Below are 18,175 nucleotides of genomic sequence, written 5' to 3' on the forward strand. Positions count from 1 at the left end.
TCGTGAACATTCGGTTTATTTATGCCGCTCACAAGAGCACCATCGAGTGGGTGAACAGGCAGCTCATAAAGTCCTCTAGCCGCAGGTCTGCATTTTCTCTCCAAATCAGACCCCAGAACCTTGGACTGTTCTGTGTACAAATTCCACCGAGCTACACTCTGTCTCTAGCGGTCACCAACATATCAAAATGACTTTCTTGTCTACCATGCCCTCTCCCTGAATGTCTTCTTAAAATAGATGTAAACTATGAACATGTCAAAGAGTCTCTGACATGCTTGACTGCAGTCAGAACTGGTTACAGCTCTGTTACCCAGACATATCATTTAGTAATTTCTATGTGTGTGCATGCTCAGTCACTCAGTCATGTCCTATTATTTGTGACCCCATAGACTGTAGCCTGCCAGGCTCCTCTGTCCATGGAATTTCCCAGGCAGGAATACTGGAGTGGGTTGCCATTCCCTTCTCCAGGGGATCTTCCCAACCCAGGGATCGAACCCACGTCTTGGGTGTCTCCTGCATTGGCAGGTGGATTCTTTACCACTGAGCCATTTCTCTTTTCAAAACAAATGTCTCCTTTCTCAGTCTTCCACAGTCAAGGCAACTGACTACCCCCACCTTCTCAAATGGAATCCTTGCTCCCTCACCCCCACGACCCAGCAGTCTTGTTTCCTTCTTTTTCTTCTTCTGCTCCTCCTTTCACCCTTACGCTCGCCCTTCACTTGGTGGGCTTGATGGATTTGAATTCCTCAGGGCTTTGGTCCTAGCAATCTCTGCCACTGCTGACGTTATAACCTTTCTCTGCACATCATCTCCGTCTGTGGATCCCATTGGTCATATCCAGACCTGTGAATGTGGAAATGCGTCACAAGTTTCTATCTCTGGCTGGGACTTCAGAGCTCTCTGACAAGCTTCACACCCATAACCAAATGTCTGCTTGCTCTACCCCGTGTCAACTCCAAGACATCTCAAATTCAGCATGTCCAGCCCTGAATTTAGCATCAGTCTTCACAGACTTGTTCCTCTGCCAGTGTTCCCTGACACTTTCTCATGGGCTCCACATAAATACAGCAGAAGACGACCTGTCAGTGTTACCTTCTGTATATCCTTAGAATCCATTGACAGCTTAGAATTCATCCTCCCTCCCCTAGGCCACGTTACCAGTGCCTCTCTGTTCAAAAAGTTCAGCTGATCTGCGTAACTGAGGCCACTTGCCAGCCAGTACTCTTCATTGTAGCCAGAAACACTTTTTTGAAACATAAAATTGATGACGTGAATATAATCCTCTCCCTCAAAAAGCCCCCCAAACCCACCTTCTTATTGGTTTTAGGATAAAGGAATATGCCCTGCTATGGCTAAAAAGCCTTTCATGGTGATAACCTCTGAGTGCATCTGCAGACTCTAGCTGTTCACCCTACTCGGTGTCCTCCGGCCGCTCGCCTTTCCTTGTCTCTCAGGCTGCTCCTGCTTGCTTCTGCTTTCCGTAAGTTATGACTTTCCCATACATCATGCTTTCTGCCAATACTCTTTGTCTAGTTCACTCTTGTACATCATGTAGATCTCATTTTCTAGGATCATGTGTCTCTCATTAGTATCATTTAGAGCAGTTGCATTTTCATAACTATTGTGTCATTCTCTTTTTTGAAATTATATTTTTATTTATTTGGCGGCAACAGGTCTTAGCTGCAGCATGCAAGATCTTTCAGTGGCAGCGTGTGACCTCTGAGTTGTGGCATGTGAATCCAGTTCCCTGACCAGGGACCGAACCCGTCCCCCTGCATTGGGAGCGCAGAGGCTTAGCCACTGGACCACCAGGAAAGTCCTGTATTTGTGTCATTCTTTTACCCGCTGTCTTCCCCACCAGCTTGAAGGCCAAATGAGGGCAGAGCATACCTGATGTAATTCACTGCATCCTAACGGTGTCTAGCGCATAGTATGCACTCACTAAAGACAGTTTTATTGAAAGCATGAGTGTATGGAATGAATATGAAAATAAACCTAGATTAAAGTCAGCAAGAAAAATGTACTCATATTCTAGTGTTGAAAAATTCTAAAATAAGCACAGTATTGAGATGAGTAGCAAGAACACTGAAAGCTTTAGATGGATTTAAGAAATGAAAGTAGGAGGACTTCCTTTCTCACCCAGATTCAGTAGTGGGTAGACCGGAATGGTAGAGAATTTTTTAATGAAAAATTTCACCTGAATTGAAAAGCAACTGATTTTAGTACATAAAAAATATGCTAAGATATGAAGGTAGTACTATCTAATCTAATTCCTGCTGTGTTTGCCACTGCATATATTGAACCAGAGCCATCACAAGGGCAGAGGATTAGGACCAGAGACAAGCTGGGGGAGGCAAAGGAGAGATGAGATTTCAAAAAACGTTTATGTTTCTGGATTGTGGCTATTGGGCTGGATATGCCTTTTTATATCTTTGCTTCTAAAATTCATGTCATTACATGCACTATAATTGTCTCTGCTTCCATATGGTGACAGAATTCTAACCACTGTATCAAGATCTCGATACATAGGCAAAGCGAAAATGTTGCATCAGTCGTTTTCCCTCAGTTACATTACAAGTACAGGACACCCCCCTCGCCCCAATAATGAAACACAAATTTAGTCAATTAGAATAGTATCAGTATCGTGAATGTACTTTTGCAATTACGAGAGTAAAAACATTCCACATTGAAATAAGAAATGCCATCTGATTTCAATTTAACACAAAGGGGGAGAAACACATTCCATTTAAGAATGACAAATAAAGCTGTCAGTGTGATCCATTTATAGCCCCTCAGAGAATGCCACAAATCCACATAATGTTCTGAGGAGCTAGTTATTGTATTTGCTGTGTCCGAGAGAAGGCCTGGAAGTCTCTGATGGTCTGCTAGCCAAGGAAACTGAGGTTAGCTGGAAGAATGTGCAAATTCAGTCAGCATCCGAGGAGAACACCCCTTAAAGGGGAGCGTGAAGGCGCTGGCTGTTGTCTGTAAATAGTGTGCCGCAGCAGGAGGGGTGGAACGCTGCAGGATACACCCTTGTCTTCTTTGTCTGTTCCCCACCCCTCTGCCCTTGCGTTCATGTTATTCAGTCGCTCAGTCATGTCAGAATCTTTGCAACCCGATGGACTACAGCACGCCAGGCTTCCCTGTCCTTCACTATCTCCTGGCGTTTGCTCAAACTCATGTCCATTGAGTCAGTTATGCCATCCAGCCATCTCATCCTCTGTCGCCCCCTTCTCCTCTTGCCTTCAACCATTCCCATCATTGGGGTCTTTTCTAATGAGTCGGCTCTCTGCATCAGGTGGCCAAAGTATTGGAGCTTCAGCATCAGTCCTTCCAATGAACATTCAGGGTTGATTTCCTTTAGGATTGACTGGTTTGATCTTGCAGCCCAAGAGACTCTCAAGAGTCTTCTCCAGCACCACAGTTTGAAAACATCAATTCTTGAGTGCTCTTTACGGTCCAACTCTCACATCCGTACGTGATCTAGAAGGGTCTTAACTGGCCAAATGAGGCCTCTCTCTCTTAGGCCTACTGCTAACAAAAATTACAGAGAGGCATCAAATCTTGATTATAAACATCCACAGTGCTAGTTATTTTTGAAAATGTTACTATAGGTTATTTCCAGCTCAGGTACAAGGGCACTTATCAAAAACAAACAGTGGAAATATAATCTCTATTCCTTATTCCTGCACTCAAGCTTCCTTCTTTCAAGCAGCCGTGTGCTGTTAAATATATATACATATATTCATATATAAGTGTATATAAAATATGACCCTCTGCAAGGCATAACTGATTACTTTTTCTCCTTTGCATTGGCTGCTAAAAAACCGCGAATAAAATTTGTTACTATCTTCTAGCAAGAATGTTGAATTTCATGGCATAAATTTTGAGTATGAATCTCTCTCCTGGCCCTATCTTACATTCCTAGCCTTATTTTTTTTTCTTTTGACTCATTTTTTCCTACCTATTTGTAATATATTTTATGTTGCTCTACAGTATGTATTTTTATTAGCCTTTCTCTATAAGCTTTAAATCCTTTCCAGCATATAAATAAAATACACAACATTTATAGATAGCCTTTTTTTTTTCCTCTGGAGGGCTGCAAAATTTTCCCAGAGCAACACAATTCATTACCATAAATGAACATTAAGACACTGATGTTCATAGTAATTAAATTTTTTTGTGATATTTCGCTCAATATTTCAGTTAGGTTTTCTTAATATTTATGCATACACCTTTATTGCTGAAATTCCTAGCCTGAGGTCCATGGACTCTCTCAAATTATATGCAAAATTTTGTGCATATAAATTTTTATTATGGAGGAGTTTCATTTTAATCCAATTCTGAAAGGCAAATTTGACCCAAAAGATTAAAAATATACTCTTTTTCACTGGAATAACCCCAGAAAACCAGATCTGGGTCTCTTGCCATTCAACTAAATGACAAAATATTTTTTGACTACCTACTCGGTGTCTAGCAAGGGCTTCTCTGGTAGCTCAAATGGTAAAGAATCTGCCTTCAATGCAGGAGATCTAGGTTCAATCCCTGGGTTGGGAAGATCCTCTGGAGAAGAAAATGGCAACCCACTCCGGGTAGTCTGCTTGGAGAACCCCATGGAGTCTGGCAGGCTACAGTCTATGGGGTCGCAAAGAATCGGACACGTCTGAGCGGCTAAGTGCAAGTACAAGTGCCTGGCACTGTTTTAATTGCTCAGAAAACAGCAATCAACATGTAGACTTGACCTCTGACCTCAGGGTACTTTTAGTCCAGTGGGGATGAGGGAAGGCAATGAAAAAACAACGTGAAATATTTGGATGGCAACGTACTGTAATACATAAAACAAAGTAATGTAATAGGAAATGAATGAGATTGGATGGTTAGGGACAGCCTCTCTAAGGAGATGGAATATTAGCTGAGCCAAGCAAGATTGGAGGGAAAAGCATTCCAGAGAGAGAGACCGGCTAATGCAAAGACCTTCACAGAGACACAGGCTTGTTATCATCCATTACTCTTCTAGAAAATAGGAGTGGTCATTCTCCAAATTCACTTTTCAAATTTACTTTCAGTACTTCACTCTCTTTTCCTTGTTTTCATTTTCTTTGAAGAGTTAGATTTCCTAATGTGAGGGAAAGGTATCTTCAGAAAAGGTGCCTTGTATTTTATTATCCATGAAAGTCAGTAAGTAGTTGAGTCTGCCATCTTGAAGGGACTGTGGGAGATGCCCTGAAGGTGCTCAGCACAGGCTGAATAAAATAGAACTGCCATACATGGCAGAGAGGGCAATGGCACCCCATGCCAGTACTCTTGCCTGGAAAAATCCCAGGGACGGAGGAGCCTGGTGGGCTGCAGTCTATGGGGTCGCACAGAGTCGGACATGACTGAGCAACTTAGCAGCAGCAGCAGCAGCCATACATGTAACCATAATGTACCTTAAACCAATCTTGTATTGTTCAGTAACATAGGTTTATGAGCCAAGTAAATTCTAGGACGCAGATGCTTTAATGTACAGTTTGAAACCCAAAGCTCTTTAGCAAGGCACCGATCATCCTCTAAAAGCTGAAGATGGATGAAGGAGAAAAGGAACACATGATGAAAATTAGGGTTAAAAATTCTTTGAGATAAGAACACTACTCTATGGCTTGGAAAACGCTCTAAATAGCCTTGACTGTTTTTAAATGCTCTAAATAGACTGTAAATCAATAAATTAGGATATGACTAAAGATCATAAATACCTCCCACATTATTAGCTGTTTTCCTGAATTAAACTGTTTATAAACATATTAAAGGAATAATGCCTGAAAGTTAAAGCCAAGAGTAAGGTCTCAGAACATTCTGTGACAGTTATAGTGTGCCAGAAACTGTGAGATTTCTGAGCTCGTGGCCTTCCAGGTAAAGGCTAATCATTACTTCTGTTTTACAGACAGGGAGAAACTGAGGTTTAGAAGAAGCGAAACTGACTCCAGAGCCTCCTCAATGCCATCATCTCTACCATTATCAGTTAGTTCCATGGAGAGAGGAGGTTTTGTGAGTTACAGCTGATAAACTCATCTGCCTTGCTGTTTAAAAGGCTTTGGGGAACGACATTCTGAACAATTCGTCTGGGCTTATCATGTGCAAATTAATTTCAGTACTAACTCAAACAGAACAAGTAAGACAGCAAAGCTGCTATTAAGAGTAAAAAAGGTTACTTGACTTTGGATCAGAGTAAATTATTTGGATTATTCATAATATACCTTCTCTTAGTGTTAGTCACTCAGTCGTATCGCCTCTTCACGAGGCCATGGACTGTAACATGCCCGGCTCCTCTGTCCATGGGATTCTCCAGGCAAAAATACTGGAGTGGGTTGTCATGCCCTCCTCCAGGGGATCTTTTCAACCCAGGGATTGAACCCAGGTCTCCCTCATTGCAGGTAGATTCTTTTACCATCTGAGCCACCAGAGAAGCCCAAAAGTGAGGGCCTGCCCTCTCTGAGGCTAATCCCACTGAAATAACAAGTGTAGTACTAGCAGCAGGAGTGTATCATAGTACTGCTGCTGCTGCTGCTAAGTTGCTTCAGTCGTGTCCGACTCTGTGCGACCCCACAGATGGCAGCCCACCAGGCTCCCCTTCCCTGGGATTCTCCAGGCAAGAACACTGGAGTGGGTTGCCATTTCCTTCTCCAATGCATGAAAGTGAAAAGTGAAAGTGAAGTCGCTCAGTCATGTCTGACTCTTCGAAACCCCATGGACTGCAGCCCACCAGGCTCCTCCATCCATGGGATTTTCCAGGCAAGAGTACTGGAGTGGGGTGCCATCGCCTTCTTATTGAGTATTTACGAAGTATCACACACTGTTCTGACCACTGTACAACTTCAATTTACCCTCACAACAACCCCATTGGTAGTATTTATTATTATTATTCCCAATTCCCAGCCCAAGAGATGGGAGCTTAGAGAAGTTGCCCACATATCAAAGGCTTCCCAGCTTGCTACTGGAGGGGCTTACACAAAGCCCATTGACCCCGGAACTCAGGCTCCCTGCAGTTCCCCTACAGTCTCCCTTTGTTTGATCAGGTTTTCTTCCTAATCGACATGTCAGTGAGGACATTCTATTTCCCAACATAGGTTGCTTTAAACCCTTTAGAGTCCAAGCCTGTCCATGATCTGGACTTTTTTTTTAACCTGTCCTAGCTAATTTCTCTAAATTACCTTCGAACCCTATGGGAACCTGCCTCCTCTTAAAGCCTCAGAAGTCCCCTAAGCCCACAATCCAGCTTAAATTCTACTGTTCTTAAAGGCCTTATTCAAATTCCACTTATCCGAGCCATCTTCCAAAGGTCTCTCCAGCGCAGGTAAATAGCTTGAAGAGCTGGCCTCTGCCATCTACTGCTGCAGGTCACCCTGGTGTGTCCAAGAGCTTTGGTGGCCTAGAGACTCCATGGAATTGTATAAGAGTTCTGTTGGAAAGTACCATCAGGAATTTTTCTCAGAGGCATGTCCAGAGCTTTTATCAATTTCTTAAAGTTTAACTACCACTCAGCAACTGTCCCTTCGTTCCCAACAGACACACACACACACACACACTCACACTCTTCTAGAAAATAATGACATTAAATGCTAATGTTTCTTGAGCAAGGTGGCCAGATTTAGCAAATAAAAATATTATATGGGACATGCCTTTACTAACACATGATTTGTTGTATATTTTAAATTCAAGTGTAACTCAGCCTGCTGTACTTGATCATCAGTCTTATCTTTGAATGTTCCATGGATATTAATGTTATTTCTCAACTACACAGAATATAATCATCTGGAGGGCAAGGGGCTTCACTAGTTCTCCACTGAATTTAACACTCAACTTTTATTGCTAATTACTGATTCATTTTTCTCACCCAACAGAAACATTTTGGAGTGTTCTTGACTTGGGGGCCAATATCAAACCTAGTAGCTAAATCATGATTATATATATATATACATATATATGCCTTTTGCTATAAGGAAAGAGATGTCAGAGTACTTAATGAATGGATTTTGTTTATCTCTTCTACTTGCTGGATTCAAACACATTGATTTTTTTTTGTTTAAAAAAATCCTCTTAGAGGAAATCTGGGAAAGTTAAAAATAGACCACCATTATTATTGGGCCTTAAAGTGAGATCTTCCACCCATCTGATTGAAGACTCATGAAAGGTGTCTGTTAAAAATGCCGTTTTCTGGGTCCAATTTCAGACCTACTAATGTGGAATTGTTCAGAATGGCTCCAAGCTATCTGGGTTTTTAAAAAGTCTTTCAGATGACTTTTATAACCTCTAAAGACTGTTTTTTATGGCATGTAATACTCAAGCAAAAATTGAGCTCTAAGTTAGAGAAAGAAAGTTATTTTTGTCCTTAAAAACAAGCTATCATTATTTGGAATTCAAAGTATCAGTCATCTTTTAAATGTATCTGGAATCTATCAGACCAGAGTGAAATGCCCAGCACTGGGGATTGCCCATTCAGAGTTTCCAAGTATTTCAACAGAATTGGTAAACTAACTTTAGGGATTAAAGGCTGCCTGATGGATCATTAAAATAGTAAATGAGTCAATGAAATTTATAAAGGCCATACGAAATTTAAAAACATCATCTCAACTAGGGTGCTCTGCTGTGTATTAATGCCGCTACCCAGGACTAGTCTGGGAAACCTAAGGATGTTCGGAATTTCTGAAAGAAAGAATCATTGTCCACAACTCCCTCTCTGTTGTTTGGGCGGTCCCTGATATTGTTGATTCTTGGTGAAAAGAATGCTGGTCTGAACGTCAGAAGGCATAGGTTCTATACTTTTGGTTCTGTATTTTTCTAAACTTCCCGTCTCCTTGTCAATGAAACAATGGTTTAGACAGTTCGGTGGTCCCTACATTATCTTCTAATCTCAAGTTTCAGTTATCATCCTGAAGTTGTTTTCTCTGCTGTAAAATATGGGGGCTGGGCCAAGTGCATGTGCCCATCTGTCCTTTTGTTCAAGGGTAGCCCTACTGTCTCCATCACTGTTCTTGGATCCCCATTCATAATTCAGACTTAGGCTAGCAGCGTAATATTGACGGTACTTCATTTAGGATATCCATGGAGGGGACAATGTATTGGCTGTTAGCACATGTCCATTCTAAAAGACAATTACTCATTCAACATATATATGTTAATGCTTATTGATCACCAGCTATGTTCATGGTGCTAGGCCCCAAAAATAAAATAATGAAAACAGACAAAAACAGCTCTGGCCTCATGCTGCTTATGATCTTGAGGTGGGGGGTGATTGGGGGAAGATAAAAACAACAACCACATGGAAACTGACACATAAATAAAACAACAGCAGTTTGTAATCAGTGGTCTGAAGAACACTCAGGATGAGATAGAGAATAACAGAGTGACTGGGAGCAGTGACTGGGAAAAGTTTTGTGGGGAGGATGCTATTTTCTTAAACCTAAAGGAAGAAAAAAGATAAACAAGGGAAAGGGTTGGAGAAAAGGGGAGGACAGGGGAGGACACAGTCAGGAATCCCCCAGGAAGTGCAGCTTAAGTATTTGGCAGCCAAAATCCTGGACAGTCCCTCTGTTCCTGATAGATAATTTAATCTAAGACTAGAGAAAGGGAATCAGAGGCCCACAGAGTTTAGGGAACTTAACAAGTGGTGAGTTAGTTAATGGGAGAACTCTTGCATGCTTCAGTGCAGCAGGTGAACCTCTCTTAGGGATCACAGAGCATCAGGAGGAGCCAAAATGCCTTGGTCCAGGTGTTGGAGAAGACTCTTGAGAGTCCCTTGGACTGCAAGGAGATCCAACCAGTCCGTTCTGAAGGAGATCAGCCCTGGGATTTCTTTGGAAGGAATGATGCTAAAGCTGAAACCCCAGTACTTTGGCCACCTCATGCGAAGAGTTGACTCACTGGAAAAGACTCTGATGCTGGGAGGGATTGGGGGCAGGAGAAGGGGACCACAGAGGATGAGATGGCTGGATGGCATCACTGACTTGATGGACGTGAGTCTCAGTGAACTCCGGGAGTTGGTGATGGACAGGGAGGCCTGGCGTGCTGCGATTCATGGGGTCGCAAAGAGCTGGACATGACTGAGCGACTGAACTGAACTGAGAGGTTCAGTTTCCTCTTGTGTGAAACACGCATGGCGTCTACTGCCTCAGATTATTATGGGATTTAAGGAGGTCATGTTTCACAGTGCCTGGTATATCGTAACTGCCTGATAAATGCAGAATCTCCTGATTTTTCACCTAGTGCGCTTGCATCCGTAGCAAGTATTGGAAAATAAGTAAGGCAGAGGTTAAGTTACTTAAAGGAAGAGAGTCAGCAGAGGAGAAGTTCTGGGATACTGGACTGGTATCTGCATAGCAGCTATCCATCTGAGAGGCTGAGTAGAGGAAAAGAAGAAAAGACCCTGAGCTGCGTGGTTTTGCTCACCCCTTAATCTGCTAGTGGGGAATCCAGAGTTGTCTTCAGAAGACAGAAAAGACCACCCATAGTAAAATTTATACTTATAAGGGGCATACGGGAAACAGGCTTTACTCTAGGAGACTGGTAACAGAAGAGTGACACGCTATTAGATGCATGCAAAGAGAACACGGTTATGTTAACATGTCACTCAATCCACTGGGAACAAACTAATTCAATTAGCTGCAGAGTATTAAGATGATTTCTGGTGTTAAGGATGCTTAAAAACCAAGCCCATGATACTGGGAGAATGAATAATTTATCCAGGCAACTAGGAAGATTTTCTTTGTCTGTGAACAAAACCACAGATTGAACTTCGCCCTTAAAATACCAAGAGGCGTTATTTCATGGATTTTAGCAGACAGCTTATAAGGCCATTCCAAGAAACCTGCTTGCCGTCCTTGTTGACTCACCCAAAACATAAGGGAATATTTATGGTTCAGGCATGCTTGAACCAGGGCTGAATATTTCTGTTTCTGAAGTTCACTGGGTCCCTTTCCCTCCAGCCATAAGGTAAATGCCATTCCATATATAGCTTTTTGAAATGCTGCCTTCTTTATGATTCCCTGCCAGTGGTGCCTTATGGGAGAAATTTTATTTCAAAGTTTCACAGGATGCGAATTGAACTCATTATTTTACTCCAAACTCATTGTTTAATTGACAGGAAACATGCATTCTAAATCATCTTGTATGCATGGCAGAAGCAGCTACATAAATTTAACAATGGGTGGATTATTACTATTTAGCATATTTATGGGATTTTATATTCAGGAAGCATTTTACAAATCTTTTATTAGTTAATCCTTACACTTCGCAGTGCATCTGACAGGTGGTAAACAATGCTCTGTGTTCTAAATTGCCAATACATGAAAAGTTTAATGGGGGAAAAAAAAATCTACGCCTTTCCTCTGTGTTCCCAAACTTGCTAAGAGCTCATTTCTGATCATTTTTCCTCTCACTGGAGACCAAAGCAAGGCCTGAAAAGCAGGCTTGCACCCTAACATTTAAAAGGGAATATACTGGACTCAGTCGTGGGTCAAGTGGCTAGAACTAGAGAAAACCTCACAAGACACCCAGGTGATATGACAGGATTCCCAACAAAGATGCAGCCCAGTAATACAGCACATAAAAAGGCACATAAGGAAGAAGTCAGTTTTTAAAACTATACAGTGAATTGAGTTCTCAAATCTAACACCACCATCCATACCTGCTGGACTCACTATCTAATGACAACACCAGTTACTGTTCATACGCACACATATATAGTAAAAAACAAAACCTAATTCAAACTAAGAGAGTCTGTATTTTCTTTTCTGGAAAACTCACACGTCTTAAAAACTCAGCTTCCTCCAACACCCACCTCAAACTCTTTAGAATCCTCCAGTCTGCCCAGTTCCAGACACCAGCAGGGGTGAGAGTGCAGGGCAAGGAAAGCTTCCGTGGATCAGAGTTTCATTCTGGACCCAAACGTTTTACAGCCCCGGGCTTTCAGAACTAACGAACCAAGAAAAATCAATCTCGAGTCACCTGAGGGCGGGGCACCAGGAGCGTAGCTGCAGTGCCTACTTTCAGAGGCCCTCAGAGTGGACACGTCCAGCCCAGTCTCTAATCTCTTCTGATTGACCTGACTCTATCCCTCTAATCCCTCAGGCCCCCACCCCCGCCGGTGTGTGTGTGTGTTGGGGGACAGGTAGGCGGGTGTAGAAAACACCCAGATATTTTGCAAGCAAACAAATGCGGCCTTGTGCGTTCTCTCGGTGCAGATGGGCAGCTGTCCAGAGGTCAGTGTAAGGTAACCCGGTCATCTCCCTTTCAAGGTACAAGGAGATGCTCCGATCCCTAGCGTCCCCGAGTCTGCGGATACTCGGGGCGCTCGCAGAGCCCCCCATAACCCCGCCCACCCACTCCCCCACCTCCGGCGCGGGCCCGCCCCGCGCTTACGCTACCTGGGGACGCTGGAGGCACCTTGGCAGTGGTGGCTCACGATCTTGCCGACCACAGCCCGGGGCTGGTGCGCACGCTTTGTAAAGCCTTCGGAGGGCAGCCGACCCCGCCCTCTCCACTCCCAGCCCCCCACCCTTTCCTACCTCGGGCCCCCTCTCCCGTTACTGCCCCCACTCAGCCGCCTCGCCCTGGCGGCCGCGGCCTCCCTTGGTGAAGGCTGTTAGTTCCTCCCCACCCTCGCGGCCAGCTCGGGAGTCATCCGGGCGGGCGGGGCCCTGGGCCGCTTCCCTGCCTCTGGAGCCGTCGCCCCACTTGTGTCAGCAACCCCTCGCTACCCTCTCCGGACTTGGTTGCCCCGGGTGCTCGTGACCCCGCCCTTCTCCACGAGGGGCCACGCCCCGGAGTCGGCATCCCTGCCACCCACCTCTGGGACTGGGTGGGGCCACCGGCAGGGGGGCGACTCCTTCTACACCTGGAGGCCAAGTCCGGGAAAGTTTTGGGGTTTTGGCCCTGTTCAGGGTCAGCTTTCTCTTGCAGGGACGTTCTGCAGCTGAGAAATGGAAAGTCTGCGGGTTGTGCTGACAACATAAACCACGCAGCGCTGGGTCTCGGCGCTCTTGTAGTTTGCACAAAAATTCTCCGTCATCTTAGGCGCGTTCGCCTTTCAAAGCCCCAGCCCAGTCATTTCAGTGAAAGGGTTAAAGGAACTTAATTTTTAAATAAGAAGTCAATGCTAGAATCCAATACATGATGTGTTAGCTCTGCCCCAAGCTTTAAGTATGGTCACCTCTGAATAATTCAGACTTTGCAGTGACCAGGAATACCTAGAGCGGTCACTATGTCGCATCTCCACATCTCTAGAACTTCGGGCCCTTCCCTGTGATGTGAGGGAGGAGGGAAAGTGGAATGCAACAAAATCAATTTGAAGAGCTTTTAACAGCTGGTATAAAAGTTTATGGGAGAGGCAGTCTGCAATCATTGAAAATAAGATTCCGAAATTATCTGTAGACCTCACACTTGAGTTTTACCATTTTGCTGGAGTTTGAGTAATGGAGGGCTAGAGGTTTCTATTATTTTTAGCAGAAATGATACTTTTCTAAGAATTATTAAATAGATTAAATGTATCATGTTATGATATAATGTCAGATCAGAGTAAAACTATCTATAGAAGACTCTATTAGTCTGCTGATAGCATAGGAGACACAGCATCTCTTTAAAGTGGTAAAATTGGCTTTGTCTTAGAGTTTAAATAACAAGTAAGGATAAGCTGGAAAACATGATAGCATCTTTAGAGTTCTGTTTGCCATCTAATGAAGATATTTTCTTTTCAGCACCCCAACTTCCTTCTACTGTTTCTAATAAGATGTCATTTCAGGATTGCTCAGAGCTTTTGGACATTTGTTCTTTCTTTAAAGTATTCAGTGAAGGTTCAAACAGTGCCTGGCCTTGAGCTTGGTGCAGGTGATATAAAGGTGAACTAGGCAGAGGGTACCTGCCCTACCAGGGGCTTACACCTTAATGAGGGAGAGATAGTTGGTACATAGACAGGGGCAAACAGTTCATTTCACCTGTGCAAAGCTGCATGTGGAAGTGGGGGACATTAGGCAAGGACACCCTTCAAGTGGTCTTTTAGACTGCTCTTGGCTTTGAACCCTAGAATTTCTTCAGTGCAAAGATTGGGGGAGGCAGCATCCTTTCTTTCCTATCTCGTATCCAGTCTATCAGGAAATCCCGACGGCTCCATCTTCAGAAAGTGATCCAAATCTAAACTCCCCCACTGCTGGTATTCCCAACCAGCATCACCCATGGTCTATTATCCTTACAGAACCTAGGGTGACCCTTTCAAAGTACATGAGTTAGTTCATATCAATCCTCTGCTGAAAAACCACTCAGTTGTTTCCAGACAACCCAGGCTTGACCCCAGCCCCAAAGGCCTTGCCTGCCTGCCGCCTTACCTCTCTTCCCTCCTTGTCCGTCACTCTCCCCTCCCACTCCCCGGCACAGCCTCTCTGGCCTTTCTACTCTTCTTTCAACCCTCATGTTCCTGCCTTTTGGCCTTTGAGCCTGGATTTACTTCTTCTAAACGTGTATTTAGAGGCTTGCTCCTCGGTTACATCAGGTATTTACTCCTTTCTCTTCTTTGTCGGAGAGGTAGTCCCGGACCGCCTATTTGAAATTTTTTCCTTCTCTCAACCCTCTCACTCTCTGTCTGAGATCTACTTAAGTTTTCCTTTTAATGTACATGTGCAGGAGCATACACACTCATTGCTGTTTCTCTTCTAGAATGAGAACAGCAATTTGGTTATAGTGCCAGGCACATGGAAGGAACTCTATAAATATCTGTTAAAAGAGAGCATATAAATTATGCTATGGACTGAATGTGTCTCCACACAATTCATATACTGAAGCTCTAACCCCCAATGTGACTGCATTTGGAGATAGTCTTTTGGAAGTGACTTAAGTTCAGTGAGGTCGTAGTGTAGGGCCCTGATCTGATAGAATAAGACCCTGAAGAAGACTGCTCACTCCATGGCACAGAAAAGGCCATGTGTACACCGTGAGAACACAGCTGCCTGCAAGCCAGGAAGAGAGCTTGTATCAGAATCTGAATCCACTGGCATCTGGATCTGGGACTTGCTAACTTCTAGAACTGTGAGAAACATATTTCTGTTGTTTAAGCCAGTCTCTCTGTGGTATTTTGTTATGGCAGCCTGAGAAGAGTAAGATAGATTACAAAAAAATTTAAAGGAAGGAGTTTAGATACAATCTGCACTCACAACTAATTCAAGGAATGGTGTGATGTTGTGACCTTTAACCAATGAACAAACTTTGCAGCACTCACCAGAGTAAGCTGAGGCTTGAAGATTAATCTTACCTGAGCCTGAGAATAGAATAAGTATTCAAGATAAACAAGTGTCTTTTACAACTTCTTTGTCGTCTGTCTCTGAGGTCATGAATGATTGAAGCTCAGAGAAGAAACAATGATGAGTTAGTATGGTGAAAAATGGTATTTCAAAGAGAGAACTCAGATCTGAACTCCATGCAAGTTCCCTCCTGGTCAGGCTGAAGGAGTCATATGCTGCTGTGTACCTAAAACATAATCATGGCCCACTGATATTTAGACAAAATATCAGATAACAGCTTTGGTTACCTACCACAACTGTTTATACCACTGGTCTCCAAAGTAGGCTGTGGGGAAAAAATACCAGAAGCTCCATTTATGTTTGTTTGTTTGTTTAAAAAAAAGCAAAAACATAAGCTTTTGCAAAATATGTAGTATACAGCTTGATGCTGACACCCTCATTTGCCCATAGGTCATGTGGTGGCCTATCTTCCCTTGCAGAGGTGTCTTGCAATTTTGGGAGATCTACAGCATGGAGGGGCCAACACGTGGGCCCTACGCTTATTTCATTTTCATTGTGTTGAGTCTTCCTGATTTTATGTGTTCAATTAAGGATTCTGTTACCCGGCTTTAACCAACAATTGCAATCATAAAATGAAAAACTGGCTTAAAAGGATTTAAAAGTGGCTTAGACAATTAGATAATACAAATAATACTGGCATAAGCAAACAATAGAAAATTGGTGGAATGGAAGCTTTTGCTACTGTGAGAATTCTTAGCCGTAATGGGAGGTTAACAATGGGAATGATCTGTTTAATTCAGTCTTCCAAGAAGCCAGCTTCTCTCTCCCATTTAAATAGTCAAGAAGACATATGAAACAGGGATTTATATCCACGTTTACTAACAAGCCTTGCCTTAAGTATATATTGTACTTTGAGATATAGGCTAATGATATTATGAAGTAGTGTGACTTGCAAGAAAGTAACAAATATGATGTAGCTCATCATTAAATCATTTTTAACAGTTTTATTTGTGGGTATGTTTTACAATGTATGGGGCTTCCCTGGTAAAGAATCTGCCTGTGAAGTGGGAGACCTAGGTTCAATCCCTGGATCAGAAAGATTCCCTGGAGAAGGGAATGGCTACCCACTCCAGTATTCTTGCCTGGCGAATTCCATGGACAGAGGAGCCTGGCAGGCTCAAAGAGGCTTACCCTCTTTGACCATGGGGTAAACAAAGAGTCAGATATGACTGAGGGACTTAACACTTTGACTTTCACCTTATGATGTATAATAGTAAATATAATAAGCCACTTGACGAATAAATTGATAGGTGGATAAATATTGAGGATACACACAGAACATTTTAAACTGATAGAGTAGCCTATTGGAGAGTTTGGAAACACTGATTTATATCACCAGGGGTAAAATAATTTACTAGAACTCCAAACCCTAGTCCTGAGAGAAAAGAACAGATCAAACCAACTTCTTATTCACAGAATACCAACGTCAGAGGATGAATTATCCAGAACCCTTTTAAATCTTTCTTCTCTCCACTGCATTTTGAGCATTCTAAAATTTCAAGGGAAATAAGAAACCTTGTTAGTTTGCCACAATATTTGGCAGAAAAGATTAAACTTGCCAAAAAAAAAAAAGTTTGGAGTTTACTTAGGGGTGTTGGTTACCCTGTTCTGTATGACTTTGTATTCATCCATCCCCTTTAAACTAGTTTTTTTTTTTCCTATGGAATGTGCCCATAGAGCCCACAATTTGAAATAATATTAAAACACGTTCAAACTCCTCTCACTGCTCTTTTCCTTGTATTAAAATGGTTTGCCCCATTATTTTCAAGCTCTCAAAAAAAAAAAAAAAATCCCCTTCCCCATTCTAAAACTTCAAGTGCTTCTCTGCATGATAAATTTATAACATTTCCATTTTGAGCAACCAATATTATATAATAACAGTAATCAGCATATCCTTGGTAGAAGGACTATCTGTTTAGCTCTTTTTCTTTGATGAGTATCATCACATCATAACATTTTTGAGGGTGAAGGGGAGACTTGGCTACAGTTCCTTGTGTGAATGAAGATGCTAAAGCTCAGAACATCAGAGAGCCTGCCTGCAGTCAAACTGCTGGATCCCACGAGAGCTGAGACTAGACCCCCAGACCTTCTGATTCTTGTTCTGAGTACTGTGCACTGTGATAGCCACCTCAGAGGGAGCTCGGTAAGGATGTAGTTTTTCTTTGCAAATCTGAGTTAGAGAAAGTAGGCTACCTTGGATCCTGCCTCACTGTATCCATACATATATGTGTCAGGCAGCCCAGAGTGCTTGAATTCCCCAAAGACCCCTACCGCAAAGTGTGCCCATGAAGGAAAGGGGGATCGTTCTCTCCTAGGGGTCTGTTCATTTTACATTTAATAAAGAGTGAGGTGAAACCTTATAGATTATGTCATTTTCCTCCTTGGCATCTCAGAGTTTAACTAACCACTAACCCACTGGCAGCTGCTGTTTTCCCAATTAGAAGTTTAACCTTCAAAAAAAAGTATTCTTTCGATAAAACAATCCTAATGAAAAAATAATACTAAAAATATCAAGACAAAGGCAGGCAGAGAATTTTAAACTGGTTGGTGGAGATGATTGGTTACTACTTAGCAATAATATCTGATAGTTTGGTAGAAAATTTTCAGGGAAAGTGATGGGAACCTAATTTCCTGAGGTACATAAAATAGGATCAAATAAAAGAGTGAAGAGTGTATTGTAAAGATAATCTAGTTGCCCAGATGGCCTTTCCTTAGTTACAGCTTTTATGGTTCTCGGAATGTGTGTGTTCTTTATTCTTTTATGAGGAAATAAAGATTTTCTTTTTCCCAGGGGCATGAAGTTACCCTGCAGTTTAGTTGTTAAAAAACTCTGAATATGTTTTCTTTGTTAT

At 42.7% G+C, this 18,175-nt stretch overlaps 1 protein-coding gene across 2 annotated transcripts in view; it reads right to left on the bottom strand.

Annotated features, from left to right (window-relative positions):
• Positions 1-12,777, bottom strand: part of RHOBTB1 (Rho related BTB domain containing 1) — a 141,828-nt gene extending 129,051 nt beyond the window's left edge. Inside the window, exons 1-2 of one of the 2 annotated variants that reach the window (XM_015460981.3) lie at positions 12,402-12,716; positions 11,816-11,949 (exon numbers count right to left, since the gene is read on the bottom strand). The gene's annotated coding sequence lies outside the window, so the exon portion shown is untranslated. Of the gene's footprint in view, positions 1-11,815; positions 11,950-12,401 lie in introns of both variants that reach the window. The other variant, XM_005226310.5, reaches the window with a different exon arrangement.
• Positions 12,778-18,175: the final 5,398 nt, after the last annotated feature.

This window comes from Bos taurus, chromosome 28 (genome assembly GCF_002263795.3).
Source record: "Bos taurus isolate L1 Dominette 01449 registration number 42190680 breed Hereford chromosome 28, ARS-UCD2.0, whole genome shotgun sequence".
In the NCBI taxonomy this organism is placed as follows: domain Eukaryota; kingdom Metazoa; phylum Chordata; class Mammalia; order Artiodactyla; family Bovidae; genus Bos; species Bos taurus.